Genomic DNA, 26423 nt, shown 5'->3' with positions numbered 1-26423 from the left:
TGAATGCTGCCCTTTCCTATTAAGGGCATCTTGAGAATAAACAGGAGTCACAATTTGGCTCATGGCTTCACACTGCAGACATGTGATCTTGCTGCAAGTTATCCTCTGTATGCAGCTTCTGATTCCCACACCTAAGTGATACCCATGTCTTTTGTGAAGGAGAGTGCCCAGATTGAGGCAAGGGTGCAACTCTCAAAGGGAGGGATCAGCTAAAACGGTGCCTATATATCTATATATTGCTGCATTCTTTCCTGTTTCCTTCAAAGCGCTACTGGTCAGATGTTCCTCACTTCAGTGTTGAACTGACTCTCATTGCAACCCATAATAGAGCCCTGTTGGGTCATGTGGGTCCAGCATCCTGCAACATCCAAAGGCCACCGGGAAACCCCCAAGCAGAGGATGGGGGAAACTATCTTCACACATTCCCCCCTCCCCCAGAACAGCCTCCAAAATGAATGTTCCGGTTACCTATAGTGACTTATTTCTATAGCAGTTCTCTATTAATCTGTCGAATTACCTTCCACCTTAGCTAAGTGCTTTAAACAGAAAGCCCCTATCCATCCATACATTAGTGGAGTTTTACAGGGTGGGACAATTGAGGCACCCAGTTTCAAACTATGCCAAGGCTGACTTCTGTCCTCCCGAGGCCCATGGTTCTAGGATGGATTTATCTGTGAGAAACAAAGCAGTTTTTCAGAATAGTGCTGGTTGTGTCAAAACTTGTATCATATTCTGTAGTCCTGAATTGGAAAGGGTTTGTGTTAGAATTTCCTTAACAGGTTTCATTCAGTGATTTGTGGAAGTGTTTTGCTCATATCATAGTGTTGAGACGTCTGGCGGTACTGAATGCCCAGACACACCTACAAGAACCCTGGGTTTTCTCCCATAGCTTTACAGAGTTAATGTGGATTGGCAAGAATGGGTGGTATTCAACTAAGTTTTACTTGCTTAGGTGAACTTATTTCAATGGGTCTATTCTGACTAAAACCATGTGCACAACGGTTGTAATAATAAGAGATTTAGGACTTCTCCAGATTACTAGTTTGCTGGGTATTCATTCTGATTTACTTGCACAAAGCTTACACTGAGGTTATATGATGTCTGCTATTTATTGAGCATACATTCTTATTTGTTTGCGGGGAGGTTATATGACAGTGAGTATTCATCCTGATTTATTTATTTTTGAGGAATATGCATTTCCATCAAATTGTTGCTACCCCACACTTTTTAATGCACTCCCTTGCTACTTTCTTAACCACAAAATGCACTTTCTAAAAAAAGTGAATGTGTTCTGCTGGAGCACTTGAATCCACTTTAATCACACAACCTAAATTCTCTGGTAAGCAATAGACTCCCTCCTGCAAAACATGGACAGCCTGGAGGCAACCTGAGATTGTACTTTTAAAGCACTTTTAAAGCACGCCAAACACCTCAACAATGAGATGCTAAGAATCATGCTGATTGCGTGATAAAACCATTATGTTGTTGTTTTTGTTTATTTCTTGCATTTATATCCTGTCTTCTCCGCACCAGGAGCATGGGCGTAGCCAAGGGGGCAGCTGCCCTCCAAAGTCCATCAAAATCAAATCCATACAAATCTGAGGTTCTGCTGCCCCAACAAAAGCCTGCCCCCCCTAACAAAAACCCTGGCGACGCCCATGACCAAGGTAGCACACACGGTTCTCCCCCCTCTTCATTTAACCCTCACAACAAACCTGTGAGGTATGTAAAGGTAAAGGACCCCTGCCAGTTAAGTCCAGTCGTGAATGACTATGGGGTTGAAGTGCTCATCTTGCTTTACTGGCCGAGGGAGCCGGTGTTTGTCTGCTGACAGTTTTTCCGGGTCATGTGGCCAGCATGACTAAGCCGCTTCTGGTGAACCAGAACAGCGCACGGAAATGCCATTTACCTTCCCGCTGGAACGGTACCTATTTATCTACTTGCACTGGTGTGCTTTCGAACTGCTAGATTGGCAGGAGCAGGGACCGAGCAACAGGAGCTCACCCCGTCACGGGGATTCGAACCACTGATGTTCTGATCGGCAAGCCAAGAGCTCAGTGGTTTAGACTGAGAAGACAGTGACAGTTTTGGTGATGCTGAGCAGATGCAATTGCAGACAGCTGAATAAAAAGGAGGGGGGTAGCACCAGTAATCCATTGTGTTTCCATACTAAGAAAATGATAGGTTTTTTTTTAAAAAAAAAGGAGTAACAACCAGTTTTGACCCAGAAGATACTTTTGTGGCAGAATACTTTCTTTACAGAGAGAAAGTAATGCCTAGGAAGGTCTCTAAATCTTAGCCAGAGGGCTTGTCATTAAGCTCTGCGCCATACACTGAATTTAACCCTGGTATTGTCTCCCAAAAGAATCTGAGGGAAATGTAGGGATTGCTAACAGAAAATGTTCAGCACCTTGCCAAACTACAACCCTCAGCATTCTTTGCAGGAGATCACTACCATTAAAGTGACATAAAACTGATATAAATATGTAATGTTGATTTGCATTTAATTGTAATGAAATTACAACTATTAATAACATCTGTGTTGGCTTGAATTTTTTTTTGTGTGTAAATATTTTGTTCCTGCTTTGGGGTTCTTCCCCTCTCCTGACATAGCACAAACCAGCCTGTACCAATTTTTTTGGTAGACTTATCCAAATGGCAGTTCCCCTGGTTAGATTAAGGGCTGGATTTGCAGTGGGCGTGGTAGAGGGAGACCCTATCACTCATAATTTCTGGGTGCTTGCCTCCATTAAAGGCCTGCTGTTCTGTGTGAGTTTATGTGCATTGCTTATTTGGCATAGGAAAGCTTGGTGCCTACAATACTCTTATGTTGTCTTTGCTGCAATGGAGTAACACGACTACCCCTTTGGAAGTATTAGAATGGACAAACGTTTTGTGAATACCTGGTGGTTGTTGTTTAAAGTAGCATTTGTCAATATCTTTGCTGTGTGTGCAGCAGGAGATTTAGTTCCGTTTGGCTTGCGAATGAGCTCCCTGTAGCTGGGAAACTGGCATGTTCTTGGGTCAGAGTTATACTGTTACTTGTTCTGTTCTCTCTCGACCTGCGTTTCTTTGCAGGGCCAGATTGCAAAGAGACCTTGAGCAGGTGCTGGGAAATGCAGACAGTGAATTGAGAGTGCAGGGAAAGTTCATTCATTTGAAGGGCCACTGCAATAGACAGTTGTTGCTGAAGGACATTCTCTGCCCGTGAGGCATGGCCTTCAAATGTCACATGGCAGGTATATATGTTTGCAAGTGATAATTAAAGCATAATGCTTGTGAGAAGAAGAAAGGCGGCGTGCCTTCTGTATGAACCAAATAATTAGACAAAAGGGTAATGTTGTTAAGATGTACTATTGCCCCTTTTGCCTGTTTCCCATTATCTGAAAATTTCACTTTGATTGCAGGATCAACTTTCTGTGCTGTATGATAAAACAGAATAATTTTCTCTTCTCCTGCTTCTGGCTAAACTCTCACTATTTATTTATTTTGAGGTATGGTGACTAGCTGCAGAACAAACCTATCATAATAATAAATAATGATTTTATTATTTGCACCCCACCCATGTGACTGGGTTGTCCCGGCCACTCTGGGTGGCTTCCAGCATAAAAAAATAAATTAAAAAACCCCTAATCTCATATCCAGTGGCGTAGCGTGGGGGTGTAGGGGGGGGGGCTGGCCGCACTGGGCGCAACATCTGGGGGTTAGGGTTAGGGGCGCAAATCCATGGGTTAGGGGGCGCAAATCCATGGGTTAGGGGGCGCAAATTACTTGCCTTGCCCCGGGTGCTGACAAACCACGCTACGCCACTGCTCATATCTGTAATTATACCACTATGATTACTTCCATCGACTGGCCTGGGACATTTTGGTATCTGATACAGAAAATCTAGATGGCACTTTTGCTTCCACTAACTGGCACGCTGGGGAACGATATACCAGCAGAAAGCTTTCCTGTGGAAGCTTCATTGAAACGAGCAACTGCTCTGTGAAAGTGCTGCCATTTCTACAGGGCTTGTGCAAAAACAAACAAACAAACAAACAAACAAACAAACAAACAAACAACAGCTTCCTAGTGGTGAGTCAGATTTGTCTCTTCCATTCTGCCACCTTTGAAGGTGCCCCAAATCTGCTAGCTGAGATGTCTGCCTCAGCAGGGGCGTAGGAAAGGGTGTGTGGGGTGGGGCGGTCTGCCCCAAGTGCCATCATGGAGGGGGGTGACAAATTATCAAGGAACAATTCCTAAAAAACTAAAGAATTACATTAAAAACTTTTTTTTTTGGAAAATGTCTGCTCCAAAGGTCTTATCTTACTACACTAGGGATTATATAGCTACATATGAAATTCCATGCATATCAGTTAATATCTTGACCCTCCTCCAGGAAAATAGCTGTTTACTTGGCCGTTTTCCTATGTCATGAAAGCTGAAATTTCAACAAAGCACGTGCCTTTGCTAGACTCTTTTTGGGCACCTGCTATAAAAGCATTCTTCTTTAGGCAAGCATACCTAGATGCTTAGGAAGTTGAAGTGATTTTAACCTTAACATTTTAGCTTTTGTATGTTTTAAAGTAGGATTGTTAATTTTTCTTGATTTTACTGCTGTGGTGGTTTTTTGTTTTGGTAAACCACTTTGCATTTTTTTAAAAAATAAATTTTATTAAATAGATAAACAGTAAATGTAAATAAAATAACACAAGACAAAACACAACCCATCCTGTAGATTTAAGCATCTGTCCATAGTCGCCTACTCTTGTTAACAGAAGCTCAGAATCCACATTCCTTTGTAAGAAAATATGAAATAACGTAAAACCATTTTTGCAGGCAAAAAATCAAAATAAAAAATCAATGGGGGGGTGGTGACAAGAAATTTCGCACACCTGACCTTCCTACACCTCTGTGCCTCAGATAATCTTATTGTCTGATAGAACTGCCTCTGGTTCCCCAAAGCCTTATAGTTTTCCAGTTGCAGGGTTTATGCTGCACTCCCTATACCCACAATGCCCGATGATAAGTTGTTAATTATATGCTATTGGTTATTAGAGTGAAGGAAAGAGTATTCCTCTTTTCTTTCTTTATGTCTTCTTTTACTCATATATATATATTTACAGTAGGAAACAAGCAATTGGAAAAATGTTCTGTTCCTACGGCCGTTCTTATTGCAGGACATGAGAATTAAACAGGTTGACGACTGTGACTGTGAAGCTGTTTGTTGTGACTGTGAAGCTGTTTTGGGACCACTCTTCTCGGATTGTTCTTTCAGGGAAGTTTTTAATGTGTGACATTTTAATGTATTTTTAATCTTTGTTGGTAGCCGCCCAGAGTGGCTGGGGAGACCCAGCCAGATGGATGGGGTACAATTTTTTTTTTAAAAAAATTATTATTATTATTATTATTATTATTATTATTATTATTATTATTATGTGCCCGTTTAACCACCCATTAAGCAAAGGGTGTGTGGGATGTGATAAGAATGGGAACTACTTCACAAAAACGCAAGCAATAATCTGATGAATGAAGTTTATCCAGGGTGAAACTGGATTGATATTCTGCTGGCTTCTTGACTCTCTTAACAGTGGCAGGATTCGACTTGGCGTCTTCTAAAGTTTGAACCACTTTTCTGCCTTCCCAGCAGCATTGCAAACAGATTAGATCAACTGCTGTTGTGAATGTTCTGTTTGTTGTAATTACTGTTTTATTTTACATGGTCATGGTTGAAACAGCAAAGGCTGGCTAAGGGGCTGGAGACTGCAGCCTTCGTGTCTTCTTAAGATAGGAAAAATGAAAATTAAGTTCTGTTGGTGGGGATTAAGATCGTGCGTTGTTTGAGTCACAGAGGCAGCCCAAGGGTCTTTGATTTCTGTCGCCTTTGGTTTCTTTGCTAATGACTCAGCTGTATAGTTTAGATAACTAGTTCATAGCAACTTTCAGATTTTAGTTTTGGTTCCTTCCACAAGACAGATTTGGTTACAATGGTTTAGACGATATGGGACATAAACAGTGCAAAGGTAATAGAAGATGGCATATTCATTTGCACAAGAGTTAGATAAAGGCTACATGCCAGATTGAACGAAGCAGTTGAGCTGAAATTAATTACACAGGCCACAGAATGAAATATTAAAGCAACTATTGTAGGGATGCTCAAAATATTGGTTCTTGCCAAATTCCACTTTGAGCTGGCCTCCTGGTTCGAAACATAGGTATTCCTCAGATTTCAAACTTCTCCAAATTGTGCGATGCAGTTCTTTACTCAGAAAGCTGCTTGGATTGCTGGCATAACAGGGTTTGGTTTACTGCCTTCCTTGAAAAAACACCTCATATACTAAAAGTATCTAAAGGGCAGAGCTCAAATGACCTATACTGCATGATTTTATTTCTCATATATCGAGGCACATGGTCACACCAGTATATGCAAATGTCTGGCTCATTGAAGACTATATAGAACCCTTTTTCTCAATAAAGGCAGGGCATACTTTTATTTTTATATATCTGTATCATTTGTAAAGGGAATCTTTGCTATTATCCCTTTGGAACTGTGCTGTATCTTTGTATTTTTGTCACTTCATGATTTGAATTTCAGAATTTTTTTGTTTACTTTCTTTTAGTAATGTTTTTACTTTCCCCCCTAACAAATCAATAAAATGTTAACTTTTTAAAAAGCTGCTTTTAAAAATGTATATTTTAGGATAAAGTGCCTTTAAAAATGCAGACAGAGAGAAATTATGTGGCAAATTTAGGGCAATATAGGTTGAAAAGTCTGTGTTTAAATGGCATTTAAGCTGATTTCTTAAAAAAAAAACCAAACAGAAAACCTTGCAGATTAATGCAAAAAGAGAATGAAATGGGCTTAGCCATGAACACACGCAAGAGTAACACAGACCTGAAATAAACAACGCTAAGCATTAACTAATAAATAAATACAAATTCTGCTGAAGTTAAGCTTTTTTTAAAAAAAAGTCCCACCAATTTCAATGCACATATTAAAAGGCATGTTTGGCATGCCCATTGAAATCAATGTTATTTGAAAGTCCTCAGCTTTGGCTGGATCATGTTTCATAGTACAGTACATTGTTTGTTGCTTTCATTTTATGGATCAATGGTATCGTTAAATAGTAAAATTCATGTTAAATTTCTGTTTTAGGGGTTGTTTTTAAAAGTTTTAAAGGATTAATCCGTTTTGCATTCTATGGGAAAACGTGCCTTGGTTTTGGAATGCTTTGGTTTTGAAACGGACTTCCAGAATGGATAAAGTTTGAGAACAAAGGTAAAAAGGTAAAGGTAAAGGGGCCCCTGATCATTAGGTCCAGTCGTGACCGACTCTGGGGTTGCGGAGCGCATCTTGCTTTATTGGCCGAGGGAGCTGGCTTCCGGGTCATGTGGCCAGCATGACTAAGCCGCTTCTGGCGAACCAGAGCAGCGCACAGAAATTTACCTTCCCGCCGGAGCGGCACCTATTTATCTACTTGCACTTTGACGAGCTTTCAAACTGCTAGGCTGGCAGGAGCAGGGACCGAGCAACGGGAGCTTACCCCGTCACGGGGATTCGAACCGCCAACCTTCTGATTGGCAAGTCCTAGGCTCTGTGGTTTAACTCACAGCGCCACCAGCATCCCTGAGAACCAAGGTACCACTGTATATATATATAAATAGACTGCTATGAACCCTTTGGGTCATCAGCTTTGGTGGGGAGCTGCCGCTTTGTTAATGGCGGCCAACATTGAGCACTTGAAACAGCTGCCTCTTCTGCCTGTCGTTGGACTGGCACTGTCTGCAGTTCTTGCACCAAATACTTTGGAGCTGCTCTGCTGTTGAGTTCAGCTGGCTAACTGCCAGAGAAGTGGTTTGGGAAATGTAATATGTTGTTTCATGATAAACGAATGATTCCATTGCAGTGCAGTGTGACTTTGCCAACATTGTTCGATCAAACCCTCCACTGGCAGCGCTTACGTTTTGCTGCAGAAGAAACGAAGATGGAACAGGGCTGTGTTTCATCGCGGTCGGTTTTTGTGTGAGCGGGAATGGAGTTTGGGTACCAACTTGGAGATCAAAATGACAGCTGTGACTGCTTTTCCGAGAACTGCTTTTACAAAACCGCAATCACAATCATTTACTCAGGCTTCCATTTTACTGGGGGGCGGGGCGGGGAATAAAATAAAAACCACATTTGTAAGTTTTAGTCACTTGTAGCTAAGGTTCCAGATGATATGAAGCATGCTGTTCCAGAGCCCTTGTGACGGTAGAGAGCAGGATCTGAGTTTCGGTTTAGTCAATTGTTGGTTCAGTTCTGAATGCTCTTTGGATCATAGCTGTCAACTTACAGATTTGAAAATAAGGGACCAGCAGCCTCGAAAATAAGGGATCAGCAGCCAAAATAAGGGATTTTAGTCAACCAGCAGCCAAACAAAGCCTCAAGCGGTGGTTCCCACAGCGCAGCAACCCGGCAAAGGGGATGCAGCAAGGAAAACCACTGTCACCTCTCCACTGGGAAGCGCTGAGCAAAGGCGAGTCCCCAGACAACGTGGCCGATTTGATCAGCACAAAGCATGCAAGCTCCACCCCCCAGTTGTTCTTAGACTCCTTATTGGGTGAGCAACACAGCCAAGCAACACAGTTGGAGCCTCCCTCCTCCCTGGCCGGCAGGGAGGAAGGGAGAGGAGCTGCTTCCTTTGAAGCTGGGGAAATTTAAGGGACATCATCAATAAGGGACAGCAGCGGAACACAGCGCTGGGATAAGGGACTTTCACGCCAAATAAGAGATGGTTGACAGCTATGCTTTGGATGATTAATTGACCAAGTTTTTTTTTTTAAACTCAGTGCCTGCACAGAATACAATGAATTAAAACAGAACAAGTAAACCAGAAGATTGAAGGCATCCATGTCCCGACACCATTCTTTCACTGAAGGACACTGCATCTTCTTTCTGGCTTTCATCTAACAAGCCAAGGATGTGAGCAGTTCATCACAAACCCAAACTGAAAAGCACCTCACAAAACCGCAAGGACTTCATACAAACACATACACCTCCATAAACTTCACGCCAACACATGGGAACACTTTGCACAAGCTCATGAATACAAAAGCACACACCCAAAGGATTCACAAGTAAACAAGAACTCATAATCAGTGCTATTTTTCCTAGGAAAAGAGGTACTGGAACTCACCATGAACGCCTCCCTCGTTCTTGTAGAGTGGCAATGGCGCCCACTTGAGAGGTGCTGAAACTAAGTTCTGGAGAGTTCTAGCTGAAAAAAGCCCTGCAGCTCATACTCATACAAATGCACAAGCCCTCACAGATTCGTACATCCAGGACCTTATTCCAACCTTTCATTCAATCATTCCTATCTATATCAAGATTTGTTGAGAAATAAATGAAATATACCGTATTTTTTCTGTCTGCAAGATGCCCCCATGTATAAGACGCACCCCTTGCTCGCGGCAACAACCAATCGCCAGTCCACCCTCAACAGTATCCGTATAGACGCCCCCTGATTTTTGACATTATTTGTTAGGAAAAAAACCTAGTCTTATACATGGAAAAATACGGTATTCCATGTATGCAATTACGGTAGCTAGAATACTCGTGGCGAGAAACTGGAAAAGTGAAATAACACTTACGATACAGTATTTGCAACTAGCAAAACTGATGGGAAGAGTTAGAGGAGCTTTAAATCAGAAAGTATATGGAGAATGGAGAATATTTAAGAAATATTTAAGACTATACTGTACAAATAATACCATACTAGCAGAACTTGAATGATACCTGTAAGTAAAAAAAGTAATAAATATTTTGTTGGATTATATGGGAAAAAAATGATATAACGTAAAGCTGTGCGAGAAAACAATGACAGTATAAACAGTATAATGAGAACAACTGGAAGTTTTATATTCAATTTTTTTATTTGATTGTTATTTGAGAAGTTGCAGTTTCTTTTTGTATATTGTTTTTTCTTTTCTCTCTTTATCTTGACTCTTTTTTCTTTCCTTTTTCTTCTTTGTTACTGCTGTAAATGATATTTTATGTCTGTATTTTAAACCAATAAAGATTATTAAAAAAGAAAAAAAAAGGAAAAAGAAAAATACGGTATTTCCGCTCTTTGCCTTTCCTTGTAACCTACCGTATTTTTCACTCTATAAGACGCACCAGACCACAAGACGCACCTAGTTTTTGGAGGAGGAAAACAAGAAAAAAAATATTCTGAATCTCAGAAGCCAGAACAGCAAGAGGGATCGCTGCGCAGTGAAAGCAGCAATCCCTCTTGCTGTTCTGGCTTCTGGGATAGCTGCGCAGCCTGCATTCGCTCCATAAGACGCGCACACACTTCCCCTTACTTTTTAGGAGGGAAAAAGTGTGTAATATAGAGCAAAAAATACAGTACATGTTCAAGGCTTGGAATAGATATGGGTTACCAACCAGACTTTAATATCTCAGAGAATCCATTACTTCTTGATCTCAGGATCTTAGGTATGTAACCTGATATTTGTAGCAATTTTTTATATTTTACTTTTGTGTGTGTGCGCAAATTGTCTTTTAACGTCAGATTTTCAAATTCTGCTGTTCCCCAAAGAGGGGTGTGTTTTGTGATCAGAGTATGGGCTATGTTCTTTATCTTTAACACTGAAAGTTGTGGGAAAGCCTGTTGCGTTTCATTGTTAAATGAAATGTTTTAGAGATGCCGTCTCTGAATAGCTTTCTTAGTCCCATTAGTCCATGATTAGAGAGAAGTTAAAGATTACCCATTAAGTTTCCTTGTTCCATTTCCTTATTGTATTTTTTTTTAAGAGTTAGATTCCTTTTAATTTAATTCCAAATACTGAACAATGTTTCAGTGCAGGGATTTGATTTAATTATTTCTTTGTCTGATTGTGTGCTGCCAGTGCTGAGGATCTGTCTGTCTGGAACCAGTTTTTCAAAATCGTCAACATGGCGGCCTGATCATTCACATTTATACATGGGAAGGCCAGTCCACAATCCTCAATTGTACTGGATAATACTTTCCTAGCCACTTTTAGTTCTTTTCTTATTCTAGAAAACACACACCAAACTTCTATTTTTGCCAGTTGTCAGTTATTCTGAATGCCTGCGGTTGATTTGTGCATTTCCCACTTAATATATTTTTACAAAACATTGCAAAGAGGCAGCCAGCAAAGTCTAAATGCTCATATTGTTTATCTTTGGCAATAAGGAGCAGTCGTGCTGGGCAAGACTTGTGTATAGTTCAAGAGGGACCAAGGTGGGAAAGATTTGGTGGCTATAGAGGAGAAGGGGAGGGGCTAAAGAGAGAAGAGGCGGGGTTAGAAAGAAGTGGGAGGCGTCAAGTAGGGAAAGAGCTTAGTCAGCAGAAAAAGGGGCACTGCCTTAAGGGGCTCAGTGAAGTTCTGTCCCTCAAGGCCCTCCAAAAATCTGGATGGAGTTAAAGGTAAAGGTAAAGGTAAAGGGACCCCTGACCATTAGGTCCAGTCATGGCCGACTCTGGGGTTCTGGCGCTCATCTCACCGAGGGAGCAGGCGTACAGCTTTCAGGTCATGTGACCAGCATGACCAAGCCGCTTCTGGCGAACCAGAGCAGCACATGGAAACGCCATTTACCTTCCCACCGGAGCGGTACCTATTTATCTACTTGCACTGGTGTGCTTTCAAACTGCTAGGTTGGCAGGAGCAGGGACTGAGCAACGGGAGCTCATCGCAGGGATTCGAACCGCCGACTTTCTGATCGGCAAGCCCAAGAGGCTCAGAGGTTTAGACCACACTGCCACCTGCGTCCCTTATCACTACCCTAAGGAGTCTTAAAGCGGCTAACAAACTCCTTTCCCTTCCTCCCTCACAACAAACATTCTGTGAAGTGAGTGAGGCTGAGAGACTTCAGAGAAGTTTGACTAGCCCAAGGTCACCCAGCAGCTGCATTTGGAGGAACAGAGAATCGAACCCGGTTCACCAAATTACGAGTCCACAACTCCTAACCACTACACCATGCTGGCTCTCTCAAATAGCGGAAGTTGTTGGCTTGACTTCCGCTATCACACGCAGTGGTAAGAAATGTGATAATCCGATCTCTGCAATAGTAGCAGTGAAAATACTGACATCACTGTCCCTAAATGAGACAGTACGTTATCATGACCTGCCGCTCCCAGGGGCATTTGCAGCCAGTTTTGAACACACATACATACCAGCTGGGCACTCCAGCCACCTGGAGCAGCTATCATCTGTAAAGCATGAGCAGGGAGGAGAAAAAGAGAGAATATCAGACTCTGGAGCTTGATATAGCCCTAAAAGCCTTTCCATTTGCTCATAACCCTAGCAGTTCAAAAGCACGTCAAAGTGCAAGTAGATAAATAGGTACCGCTCCGGTGGGAAGGTAAACAGTGTTTCTGTGCACTGCTCTGGTTTCGCCAGAAGGGGCTTAGTCATGCTGGCCACATGACCCGGAAAAACTGTCTGTGGAGAAACTCTGGCTCCCTCGGCCTGTAAAGTGAGATGAGCGCCGCAACCCCAGAGTCGTCTGCGACTGGACCTGACTGTCAGGGGTCCTTTACCTTTACCTTTAATGAATAGTTATTGTGGTATGAACTTGCACTAGCAATTGTGACAGCAGGCAAGGCATCCACGGTTGAATGTTAATAAAATGGCAGTGTTTAAGGACCTCTTTGCAAAGGAGGAGTGAAGGCAGAGAACCCCAACAGGCGGGGGGGGGGGGCAGCCACATGACTTTTCTCCCAGCAAAGAAGCAAGGGACCCCTTCTGAAACAAAGAACTAAACTTTCAGTTTAGTTAAGTGCTATATATGCAATATCAACTAGGCAGTTGCTAACTCCAATACTTAGGTGCTCACAGTATATTTGCAAAGGAGGAGGATGGGGAGATGATCAGAACCTGGTGTTTCCCCATAACTTCCTAGCAGTCCTGTTCTTGGTCCAGCCGCCACCAGATGCCACTGGACTTTTCTGTAGAACTCAGCAATACTAGAAGCAATAAAAGGACTCTAGGTAGCAACAGACAATTATCCTTCAGAGAGCTGTAGGTGGTATGATTTAGTCATAATCGCCTGTGGTGCATAAACTCCTTCCTTTTGTCTCTGGTTAAACAAAAGCTGTTTGACCTGAGGTGATACAGTGGTACCTCTGGATACAAACAGGATCCGTTCCAGAGCCCCGTTCGCATCCTGAAGTAAACGTAAGACGCGACTGTGCCTCTGCGTGTGCGCGGGTTGAGTTTCACCGCTTCTGCAAATGCGCGTGACATCATTTTGAGCATCTGCAGTGCATCTACAATGGAACCTCGGTTTTTGAACGTCTCAGAAATCGAAAGTTTTGGCTTTCGAACGCAGAAAACCCGGAAGTAATTGCTTCGGTTTTCAAACACTTTTCAGAAGCCGAATGTGCCACGCGACTTCCGTATTGAGTTTTCTGGACGTAAATGTTTCCGGAAATGCCTGCTTCAGTTTCCGAACGTTTTGGAAGTCGAATGGTCTTCCGGAACAGATTATGTTTGAAAACTGAGGTTCTACTGTACTGGGATAAATAGGCAGCTTGTTGTAACTTCTTCAACACTCTTCAAAAGAAAAAAGGGAGAGAAAGAACCTATTGATCCCTCCCCCCACAACCTAGCGGTAGTTTAGTACGTCACAACTATACCATCCAAAACCACTCTCAGCTTAAGTCCTAGCTGAGTCCTATGCCTGTCAACATGGGACACAGCTGAGGTGTTTCCTTGGCCTGTCTGCCTCCTCCATGGGAGTAAGCCAAACACTGAGGCTCCCTCAGCCTGTAAAGCGAGATGAGCGCCGCAGCCCCAGAGTTGTCTGCGACTGGACTTAACAGTCAGGGGTCCTTTACCTTTACCTTTTTAGGGTAGTGATAAAGCGGGATATCAAATCCAGACTCTTCTTTGTTTTCTCTGTTCAGTGAGAGAGGATGTGTGTGAGATGCAGCTTACACAACAAGCCATGTTTCTTTTGCTGTAAATAAAAAAATGCTTGATGCTACAATTCCTACACAATTCTGCTTTCGCTGACTCTGCTGATACGCATGCACATGTCTTTCGGATGTGTGCCAATGCTTTATACGGGACTCCGACAAGGGAACCTCCCCATAAGTGTAGTGGGAAAAAGATGGCTACTCAATGGCCCATGATATACTGCCACTCACACAAGCATCTGCACCCCATTATGAATGCCTCAGTTGTGGTGGCAGCTGGGCATTCTAGCTGCCTGGAATAGCTATTACAGTGGTACCTCGGGTTACAGACGCTTCAGGTTACATACGCTTCAGGTTACAGACTCCGCTAACCCAGAAATAGTACCTTGGGTTAAGAACTTTGCTTCAGGATGAGAACAGAAATCACGCGGTGGCGGCGGCGAGGCAGCAGCGGGAGGCCCCATTAGCTAAAGTGGTACCTCAGGTTAAGAACAGTTTCAGGTTAAGAACGGACCTCCAGAACGAATTAAGTTCTTAACCCGAGGTACCACTGTACTTATAAAACAAGAAGGGAAATAATTTTTAAAAGGCAGTCCATGGAAGAGGCCTACCCCCCACCCGCCAGTGTGTGGAACTGAGGGACAAGGATGTTCTGATGTACATTATATTCCAGGAGAGGCACATCAGGTGAATTCATACCTGAATACGAACTGACCAAATTCCTCATGCGTTTCTAGGTGACTCTTGAGATCTTTTTGCACCAGGCACAGATGATCCGGCCTTATGAATTCAGCAAAAATCCTCCTCCCATTTTAAGATTGTTATAGACTGAAAACGAATACTTTCATCACGCCAAGAAAGAGTTTCTTTTCTCTCTCCTCCCTTCCTTTTTGCTCTTTGGTTTGTTTAACCTCCTCCCTGAAGAAGGGATGTGGTGAACTGAGAGCTTACTCACCACTTTGTGAATTTTAGTTGCTCAGGAAAACTTCTACTATAATATTATATGGTGATATTAAGTCATATCATATGGGTAGCATTACAAAATCATTCTACAGCCAGTTGATGCTTTGAATATATGCCACGGTTCCTTCTCCCACTCTCTCTGTTTCTTCTCTTTTGTTACTGGAGTTGAAAAAGCAGATTGCTACTAGTTTGATGGGGAAAGAACAGCGTTTGCTTGAACTGTTCAGTATGCTAATCGATCCTCCTTCGTGCTCTTCTGAGAAGGGTTTGCTGGGTTCCTCTGTCGGTTGTCACTGTCCAACTTTTAAGGCACAAATTCCTAGATGAGCTTATCGTGTTTGCTGCCTGTCCCCAAGACACTAATTGTACTCTTGCAGTCCTTCAGGGCCCTGTATTGATTCTGCCCAGCTGCTGACCTGTCATGGTTGACTATACACTGTCTGTCCCAGTCTTCCCCCTGTGGGCTCTGTCTCCTAATGCTACTCTTAGGGAGAGCTTTCTCTTGTTGACAGCGGAACAAATCGCTTTGAACAGAGCCATCATTCCTCTTCCCACTGTCCCTAACCCTTCTCCCTCACCCTCAGTGATAGCCATGAAAATCAAGCCTGTCTGTCTGTTTCCTCCCATGGGAGAAGCTCGCTCCAGAGTGCTACACCCACATTTACTGAAGAAGCAGGACCACAAATCCTCTCAGCTGAGCAATAGGTAAAGGTACCCCTGACCATTAGGTCCAGTCGCGGACGACTCTGGGGTTGTGTGTGCATCTCACTCTATAGGCCGAGGGAGCCGGCGTTTGTCCACAGACAGCTTCTGGGTCATGTGGCCAGCATGACTAAGCCGCTTCTGGCGAACCAGAGCCGCACACAGAAATGCCGTTTACCTTCCCGCTGGAGTGGTACCTATTTATCTACTTGCACTTTGATGTGCTTTCAAACTGCTAGGTGGGCAGGAGCTGGGACCAAGCAACGGGAGCTCACCCCATCGTGGGGATTTGAACTTCTGACCTTCTGATCGGCAAGCCCTAGGCTCTGTGGTTTAGACCACACCGCCACCCGCGTCCCCCAGCTGAGCAATACTTGTCTCCAAAGTAGACAGACCCCTCTGGTCAAAACCAGCCACTGTTGCCTGGTGAAGGTAAAGAGGTAAAGGACCCCTTAACGGTTAAGTCCAGTCAAAGGCAACTAAGGGGTTATGGCACTCATCTTGCTTTCAGGCTGGGGGAGCCAGCGTTCGTCCACAGACAGCTTTCCGGGTCATGTGGCCAGCAGGACTAAACTGCTTCTGGCGCAACGGAACACCATGATGGAAACCAGAGCGCATGGAAACACCAGTTACCTTCCCGCCGCAGTGGTACCTATTTATTTACTTGCACTGGTGTGCTTTCAGACTGCTAGGTTGGCAGGAGCTGGGACAGAGCAACGGGAGCTCACTCCGTTGCAGGGATTTGAACCGCCGACCTTCCGATCGGCAAGCCCAAGAGACTCAGTGGTTTAGATGCATTGCAGGGGACTGGACCCCTGGGACTCTTTCCAGCTCTACAATTCTATGATTGTATGGCCACTTTCTATCTCCCAAATTTCAAATAATTTTGAAGAACGTCGGGCGGCTTTTTTATGGCTGGTTGATCATAGGATTGCCTTGGGTGTGGGCTGTTAACTGTTCACCATGCACAAACTGTAGGCAAGTACAATAAGGGTTAGCTGATTTTCCTCCCAAGTAGCACTGATCGAAGCTTTGGGGGTATGGGTTTGTTCCAGGGGATTTTGTGTGTGCGCGTGTGGTTTAAAGGTTCCGTTGTTCTGGGACTGATGCCATGATCCAAATTGCACTCCTTCCACCCACCTCCAATAGTTTTGTGTGTTACTTGCTTTCGTTTTTCTCTCTGAAGACTCTTTGTGTGGGTGGGGGTTCCCTGATTCTTTTTGTCTGAATAAATGCATATGTTGAAACAATTGCCATAATTTAACTAAAAATGCAATACATCTCATCTTAGCTGGGAAAGCTGTGGTCAGCTGACCTGCTCGCCTGCTGCCATCCTTTGGTGCTTTAGGTTTAAATCTGTCTTGGAAAAGATACAGGACTTTGTCAAATAGAGGACTGTCTTCTACAAAGCAGGGCGTGTGATTACCCTGCCTAGAACACTAGGCTTTTTTCTTACCTTCTCGCAGAGTTGCATGTCTTACCAACACCTCGCAGATGCAACTTAACTTCTTTATTTTACTCTGCAGTGCAAAGCTGTTCAGCTGATAGGAATACTAAGAATACTCACCGCTTGGGGGAAGAGAGAAAATATTTAATTATTTATATCTTTTGAATTCTCCGCTGACAGTTAAAGAGCTGGGGGGCGGGCGTATGAAATGGAGACGTCCTTTTAAGCAGCAACATGGACACGGTGCAATGGTATGAAAACCATTAGGGGGCATATCTACTTAAGACAAGCTCAGGTAAAAGCTCTCTTTCCCCGCTTCCATCCATAATAATTAGAAGCTTACGGGACGATCTCGACGGACCGGCTTAAAAGTTTAATGACGCTTTAAAATGCTTATACGTTGGCCTATTAGGACCGGGCTTGTTTCTGAATCTGGCCCTGAGAACACTGGTTAACCAGAAAGAAAGGAAAGAGTTTTTATCGTACACCCACACATTACCTGCAGGGAAGCCACAAATGGTTGCTCGATGAGGGCTTGTATCATAGAGACAGATGGATGGAGGAAGCAATGGGAGAGAGGTTGGCTGGCAGAGTTAGGGAGCTCTAAAGAAAGTGCAGTTCACTTCGAGAATGAAGAAAGATCTCTTCAGGGAACATCTGACGGCACAATGATATTCTGCGTGTAATTGCATGCACACACGCAGGCGTTATTTGGTGAGCCGTGGTCCCTTCTGTCAAAAATACTTGTGATAGTGACAGTATTCTCTAACATCTCACGGTTGAAAACACTCGGCTTTATATGCCATTTGCTACACCCTTGAGGGACGCGGGTGGCACTGTGGGTTAAACCACAGAGCCTCTTGGCTTGCCGATCGGAAGGTCGGCGGTTCGAATCCCTGCGATGGGGTGAGCTCCCGTTGCTCGGTCCCTGCTTCTGCCCACCTAGCAGTTCGAAAGCATGTCAAAGTGCAAGTAGATAAATAGGTACCACTCCGGCGGGAAGGTAAATGGCGTTTCTGTGCGCTGCTCTGGCTCGCCAGAAGCGGCTTAGTCATGCTGGCCCCATGACCTGGAAGCTGTACGCCGGCTCCCTCGGCCAATAAAGTGAGATGAGCACTGCAACCCCAGAGTCGGTCACGACTGGACCTAATGGTCAGGGCCCCCTTTACCTTTACCTTTACTACAACCTTAGGAGAAATCTGAGTTCTAAACCCAAATTGTGAAGGCCTCAATCAAATAGATGAGTCTGAACAGGCCGGATCTGAATCCTGAAAAGATGGGAGGGACAGGGCCTGTCAGGACATTTCTGCTCTCCCTTATGTTATTTGGGTGTTGAACACCAGAACAGGACATTGGTCAATTCTGGATTCAGATTCAGCCTATTTAACTTAATCTACTTCAATCACCCTGGCTATTTTATGATGAAGGTCATCCATCAATATATTAGCTGTGATTTTCCACTTGTTGATCTATTCCCAGTGTGATACACACTTCAGGTTGCTCATTGCTAGCACACAGGGTGTTGAATGCACTCTTAAGAAGGGTTGCAGGTCGAGCTGTGGTCTAAACCACTGAGCCCCTTGGGCTTGCCGATCAAAAGGTTGGCAGTTCGAATCCCCATGACAGGGTGAGCTCCCGTTGCTCTTTCTCAGCTCCTGCCAACCTAGTAGTTCGAAAGCACACCAGTGCAAGTAGATAAATAGGTATCACTGTGGTGGGAATGTAAATGGTGTTTCTGTGTGCTCTGGTTTCCGTCATGGTGTTCCGTTGCACCAGAAGCGGCTTAGTTATGCTGTCTGTGGACAAATGCTGGCTCCCTCGGCTTGAAGTGAGATGAGGGCTGGAACCCCATAGTTGCCTTTGACTGGACTTAACCATCCAGGGGTCCTTTACCTTTTTACCTAAGAAGGCCTGCTTTCAAGTTCTCCTTCCACAATCGTAGCTGAGTGGGGTCTGTACCTTGTATGAGGTGACAAGTCGCATCCTCTCAGTTTCTTAATTTGTTTAATTGGAGAAACACAAACTGTGAGCTGGGGTGATGTGTAATGGCTAATGAGGTAAAGAATTGTCATCATCTTTGAACAGATGCCATCTTGCTTCCACATCCTGGTTGCAATCCTATGCACACTCATTTCAGAGTAAGTCTCACTGAACTCAGTTGGTCTTTCTTCTGAGTAAGGATGTATAGGGATAAACTGTGAATAATGTAATTTTTTAGAAGAAGCCCTTTCCAAATCTCTCTGTTCTTTTTGCTCACTCCTAGGCCAAAGTGATGGATTGCTCTCCTGTCTGCCTCCATCTCTTCTCTTTCCAGAGGTGCATGCTACCTTTGTGGCAACGATTAATTGCTTCCTGAAGTTAAAACACATGAATAAAATAGTTTGCTTGGGAACAAGTTAGCCAGTCACTGAATACTTTGCTGTTGTTAATGCATTGTTGACCCTGAACCTTGTGGATGCAACAGAGCTCCCTCAACAGATTTACCAGAAAGCTTTTCAGCAAGAGGTGCCCACTGTAAATCTTTAAGTAATTTGATGCATGAAAGTGGATTAGATAATAGTTTGCAGTAAACCTTCTGGGCACAACTCCTTTCTGAAAACCTTTCAACTGCTATAAATGTGGCATTGTGATACTGTGTTTTTTTGCCTGTGGTGTTCACCAGAAACTCACAGTGGATTTTATGCACTAAGAGATGCACACTGTATAAACATTACAAGAATAAACCTCAAAGCACTTTCCTTTCTTCGGAATGGAAAATCTTTAATGGGCAGTACTTCTCTGCTTTCCAGACTGATGGCTACACCAATCCTGCAACAGTTTTATCACCTTCCCACCCCCAATTCTCTCCTTCATTACTTTTAGGTATAGCGAATTCACCAAAGAGTGATTTATGTAGTGAGTTTTGGTGCTTAGCTTGCGGGTAGCGCTGTGGTTTAAACTACTGAGCCTCTTGGGCTTGCCGATCAGAAGGTTGGCAGTTTGAATCCCTGCAACGGGGTGAGCTCCCGTTGCTCTGTCCCAGCTCCTGCCAACCTAGCAGTTCAAAAGCACACCAGTGGAAGTAGATAAATACTGCATTGGCCTGAATATAATCCTCACTTTTTCCCCAAATTCTGACCGTGAAAAGTTAAAGTGTGGCTTAAATTCATGACCTTACAAAAATTGACTTTTACGATATCGCTGCTGCAACAGACATACGGTAAAACGGAATGGGTGTGAGTGCCTGCAGAATTTTAAGGGTGCGGCTTATATTCAGGTATTGTCTTTTCTCTACCCCCCCCCCTTGAATTTTAAAGGTATGGCTTATATTCAGATGCAGGTTATATTTGGGCCAATATGGTAGGTACCTCTGTGGCGGGAAGGTAAATGGTGTTTCAGTGCAGTCTGGCTTCCATCATGGTGTCCCATTGTGCCAGAAGCGGTTTACGCAGGCTGAGACCCTACCTGCCCACAGACTGTCTCGCCAGAGTGGTGCATGCTCTAGTTATCTCCCGCTTGGACTACTGCAATGCGCTCTACGTGGGGCTACCTTTGAAGGTGATCCGGAAACTACAATTAATCCAGAATGCGGCAGCTAGACTGGTGACTGGGGGCGGCTGCCGAGACCACATAACACCGGTCTTGAAAGACCTACATTGGCTCCCAGTATGTTTCCGAGCACAATTCAAAGTGTTGGCGTTGGCCTTTAAAGCCCTAAACGGCCTCAGCCCAGTATACCTGAAGGAGCATCTCCACCCCCATCATTCTGCCCGGACGCTGAGGTCCAGCGCCGAGGGCCTTCTGGCAGTTCCCTCATTGCGAGAAGCAAAGCTACAGGGAACCAGGCAGAGGGCCTTCTCGGTAGTGGCGCCCGCCCTGTGGAACGCCCTCCCATCAGATGTCAAAGCGATAAACAACTACCTGACATTCAGAAGACATCTTAAGGCAGCCCTGTTCAGGGAAGTTTTTAATGTGTGACATTTTAGTGTACTTTTGGTCTCTGTGGAAGCTGCCCAGAGTGGCTGGGGAAACCCAGCCAGATGGGCGGGGTACAAATAACAACTTCTTCTTCTTCTTCTTCTTCTTCTTCTTCTTCTTATTATTATTATTATTATTATTATTATTATTATTATTATTATGTCATGCTGGCCACATGACCCGGAAAGCAGACTTCCTTCCAAGCATATAGCTGGGGTGACTAACCTTTGGCCTGTCCCGATTTTTCTCGACCACATCTCTCCCCATCTCTGAATTGTGGCCATGCTAGACTGATGGGAGTTGGGTCCAACAACATCTGAAGGGCTGTGCTTTAGTATTTGATGGAATATTGAATCATAGAATTTTAGAATTGGAGGTGACTCCAAAGATCATCTAGTTCGATCCCCTGCAATACAGGAATCACAGCATATCGTAGCTGGCATGGAACAACATTTAGTACCGGATTGTATCTGAAAGCTGAAATGGAACGTATTGGTAAATGGTAGATTTCATTCATTTTAATCCAGCACCCCTCCAATAAGCTTCTTGGATGCTGTACATAGTTTATCCATGACAGCTGTTTGAGGTGGGTTTCTCTGAGTGAGCATGTCTGGCCCAAGGTCATTGAGTGAGCTACATGGCTGAGTAACAATTTGAAAGCTGTCCATGTCCAACATTCTACCTACTATGCCCCATGGTGGTTCAGTGTATATTTGCAAAAACAACCAAGAATGCCAGCAACTCTAAAACATCAGCATTTTGATTTATTTATTTTTAAAGCAAACATTCACATACAAGGTGTGAATTCAGATTGTGATTTTGAAATGGTCACAATCACAATCTAAGCCATGAAACTGGAGTGTTAGTTCATATTTCAATATTTGCGATTATTTGTTTCAGCTGTAGTGAATTCACTTTCCTGATATCTATACTGTGGGTTTTTGTTCCTGGCAATATCCAGCAAGCTCAGTTGATTGTGATCTTGAAGACTGCTGTAAATATGCTTTTATTCCATTAAAACCAACTTTTAAAAACTGCTACTGTAGAATCGGGACGCGGGTGGCGCTGTGGTCTAAACCAATGAGCCTAGGGCTTGCCGATCGGAAGGTTGGCGGTTCAAATCCCCGCAATGGGATGAGCTCCTGTTGTTTGGTCCCAGCTCCTGCCAACCTAGCGGTTCGAAAGCACGTCAAAGTGCAAGTAGATAAATAGGTACTGCTCCTGCAGGAAGGTAAACGGCGTTTCCGTGCACTGCTCTGGTTTTGCCAGAAGCGGCTTAGTCATGCCTCAGCCCAGTATACCTGAAGGAGTGTCTCCACCCCCATCGTTCTGCCCGGACACTGAGGTCCAGTGCTGAGGGCCTTCTGGCGGTTCCCTCACTGCGAAAAGCCAAGTTACTGGGAACCAGGCAAAGGGACTTCTCGGTAGTGGCACCTGCCCTGTGGAACACCCTTCCACCAGATGTCAAAGAGAACAACAACTACCAGACTTTTAGAACACATCTGAAGGCAGCCCTGTTTAGGGAAGCTTTTAATGTTTAACAGACTATTGTATTTTAATATTTTGTTGGAAGCCACCCAGAGTGGCTGGGGAAACCCAGCCAGATGGGCGGGGTATAAATGATAAATTATTATTATTACTACTACGATGCTGACCACATGACCCGGAAAAACTGCCTGTGGACAAACGTCAGCTCCCTCGGCTAGTAAAGTGAGATGAGGGCCACAACCCCAGAGTTGTTCGCGACTGGACTTAACTGTTGGGCGTCCTTTACCTTTTGACTGTATAATAGTATTATATTATAACTGCTATTACAACACAATTTTATTGTAAGCTACTTTGAGGAACTTACAGCTGAAAAGCGGCTTTAGTCAGATCCCGCCTTAAAATAGTAAATTTAACATCTGATGCCTTTGGGTCCTGTGATTCAGTTAACTTGGAGCATGGCTATTTTGCCCTTTCATCTGTTACCTAAAAAGTCTTTAGGAAGTCTGAAGTATATGCTCTTATGTCATTGCTATCTCTGGCACCCACTACCTCCGCCAACTTGCTACAGAGTTATTTCACAGGTGGGTGCTGGCGTGTGGTTCTGTTTGCTGCCAGCAGAAAGCCCCTTGCGCTTGCTCACCAAATCTGATGGTTTGCTGCTACCCCTTTCTCCTTCTGGTTCAAAAGAGCAGTTACCAAACCCCTGCTATCTGCACGCTCCCAATAACTTTTGGCTACCATTTCCCAGAGTGAATGCAACGAACATGTGATGCAACAGCAGTTGAGGAAGCCGTTACCATGCCTAAAAATGGAGAGGAAAATGGCTGACCCAATAGAAGAGAGGTGTATCTGTGTCCAACAGAATGGAACACAATGGTTCCCAGCTGTGCATGAGACAGACAGAGATTCCTTTTTATCAGCTTGACATTTCCAGGGGGAAGTTCTCCCATGGCTTCTCTGCTAAACAGATGTACATGTTAAGTCCTATGATGGATTCAATTAGGTTACACACAAAAACACTGTAACCTAATTGAATCCATCATAGGGCTTAACATGTACATCAGTGCAACTGATAGATTAAACAGCTAAACCTTGACTGATTGGTGGGAACAATTTTTAATTGATAGATGGCCTCGGTCCAGTATACCTGAAGGAGTGTCTCCACCCCCATCGTTCTACCCAGACACTGAGGTCCAGCTCCGAGGGCCTTCTGGTGGTTCCATCACTGCGAGAAGCCAGGTTACAGGGAACCAGGCAGAGGGCCTTCTCGGTTGTGGCGCCCGCCCTGTGGAATGCCCTCCCGTCAGATGTCAAAGAGAACAACAACTACCAGACTTTTAGAAGACATCGGAAGGCAGCCCTGTTTAGGGAAGCATTTAATGTTTGATGCATTACTGTATTTTAATATTTTGTTGGAAGCTGCCCAGAGTGGCTGGGGAAACCCAGCCAGATGGGTGGGGTATAAATAATAAATTATTATTATTATTATTATTATTATTATTATTATTATTATTATATTTGATAGAGCTGAGGCCTATGTACTATTTAAAGCCAAGGTATGTTAATTTAATACCACAATGAAAAGCAAACAGGAGCCAGTTCTTCTAACAATGAGCAGTAGTTTAACAAGCTAAAATTGCGAACATTTCCTGACCCTGCATAACTTGAGTGGGGCGCCTGTGCCTTTCGTTGCAGTGTGGCGAAATCATAGAATTGAAGAGTTGGAGGGGACCCCAAAGGACATCTAGTCGAACCCCCTGCAATTCATCCCTGACAGATGGCCACCCAACCTCTGCTTAAAAACCTCCAGTGAAAGATAGCCCACAACCTTTTCAAGGGAGTCCGTTCCACTGTCAAACACCTCCTACTGACAGAAAGTTCTCCATGATGTTTAGTTAAAATCTCCTTTGCGTGTCAAGGCCCCTAAGCCACCCCCAGCAGAATAAAGACACAAGGACACAGAATTTTAGGTTAAGTGTTAATGGGCAAAATTTAGGCCACAGCTTTATTGGTTACAGAATGTGAGCGGTCTTGGCTTAGGCACTGGCATCAACAGACTATATCTGACTCCTGCCCACCTTGCAGGAAGTCTGGTAAGGGCAAACCACCAGTAGGGGGAGCCCCGCCGATGTGGATCGACTCAAGCATCCCCGGGGTTCTGATGGGGTCGTGGCATGGCCCTAGCCCTTTCCCAGCCTTTCTCAACCTGTGGTTCCCCAGATGTTGTTGAACTACAACTCCCATCATCCCTAGCTAACAGGACCAGTGATCAGGGATGATGGGAATAGTTGTCCCAAAACAGCTGGAGTGCCAAGTTTGGCCATCACTGATCTAGACACTTCTGATATGTTGCTCCTCTTGTTGCTGCTGGAAGTAGCCATAACCTTTTCAGAATTCCTACCTAAAAGGAAAACCTCCAACACTCCCCTCCCTTTGGTCCTTCTTCTTTGGCGATCCTTCGTAGCAGAGTAAGATTGTCTTCCATGAACACAGTCGTGAGTCCGTAAATGACTGTGGAGGCCAATTCTGGATCCACACGTCCTTCCACAGTGGGGATGTAGGTTTCCGGGCAGGAGTTGATCATGGTGAGTGTTTGCCAAGCGTGCCTTCCTCTTAGCACATGTCTCCCTTTTGTCCTGAGTCTGAGTGTCTTCAAAGCCCATGACACCTCTGGAAAAGGCTATTCTTCAATTGGAGCGCTTGCAGGCCAGTGTTTCCCAGTTGTCGGTGTTTCTACTACATTTTTTAGATTTGCCTTGGGAGAGTCTTTATACCTCTTTTGTTGACCACCAGCATTATGCTTTCCATTTTTAAGTTCAGAATGGAGTAGCTGCTTTGGGAGACAATAATCAGGCGCCTGAACAATGAAGTTGTCATTGCTTCGACACTGATGATCTTAATGTTGTGCCCATAGATGAACGTTTGTGTGTTTTATTTATATGTCCTATAGAACAGGAAGCATGTGGATGGGAATTGCATGTCAGGGATACAGCTAAGTTGTGAGTTGACGACCCGCCACCCACATAGGATTATAATAAGACGCAAAGACACATTATTTTAGGCCGCAACTTTTATTGGTTAAAGCATGTGAGTAGTATTGGTTTAGGCATTGGGTGAAACAGCAATACCAGACTCCACCCCGCTCACCCGGGAGTCATATCAGTGTTAACAACCAATGGGAGGAGCTTGTTGATGCAAATACAACTGGAAGCAACCCCATGACGTCACTGGGGGTCGTGCCATCGCCCTAGCCACTAGCAGGGCATCAGACAGGATCCATGACGGCCAGATTCCTTTAACGGAATACCCAAAAGAGGAAGGGTAGATGATGGCGCATACCCAATCCTCCAACACAGCACACATATTCCAATGCCTAACCGCCAATACCAGAAAGCTGTGACGAATTGCTACGAGGTAGGCGGAAAAACCAAGAGGCTGGTGCCAATTTGCCAAATGGATAAAAAAGTCTTACCAGGCCCCTTGGGCAACCAAGGCAACCAACCGAAGTCCATAGTAAGGTCAATATGCAAAGGAAGCTGACCTAAAAGGGAGGGAGGGAGGGCGGGAGATCTGATGCAAGCAGGAACCTACTGGGAACTGAGCGCTGCCGCGGCTGTTTAAATGTGGCTAGCCCCGCCCACCAGCCGGCCCTATTGGCCGCCTGGAAGGCTTGGCCGCAGCAGCAGAGGCAATCAGGAGCAGGGAGCCGAATACGCCTCACTGCCACTGCGGGAAGTTGCTCCCGCTCACAACTCCTCCCCTCTGGGAGGAGGAGATGCCCTGGCAGCCACTTTTCAGTGTGCAGTGAACTGGAGAGTTTAGAAGAGCATTGCCATGTGCACTCTGTCCCGCAGTCTGAAACGGTTTTGCTCCCTCTGAGAATGAGGCCTTTGACTCCTGTAAGTCCACCTCTCTGGATGAATTTGCACAAGGCCTGGAAGAGAAGAGGCCTCGGATCA

General features: G+C 44.4%; 1 protein-coding gene across 2 annotated transcripts in view; it reads left to right on the top strand.

Annotated features, from left to right (window-relative positions):
* LMX1A (LIM homeobox transcription factor 1 alpha) overlaps positions 1-26423 on the top strand; it is a 70148-nt gene that overhangs the window by 3624 nt on the left and 40101 nt on the right. The window lies entirely within an intron of this gene.

This window comes from Podarcis vaucheri, assembly GCF_965113315.1.
Source record: "Podarcis vaucheri genome assembly, chromosome: 6".
Classification (NCBI taxonomy): domain Eukaryota; kingdom Metazoa; phylum Chordata; class Lepidosauria; order Squamata; family Lacertidae; genus Podarcis; species Podarcis vaucheri.
This window is presented reverse-complemented; position numbering and strand designations above follow the sequence as displayed.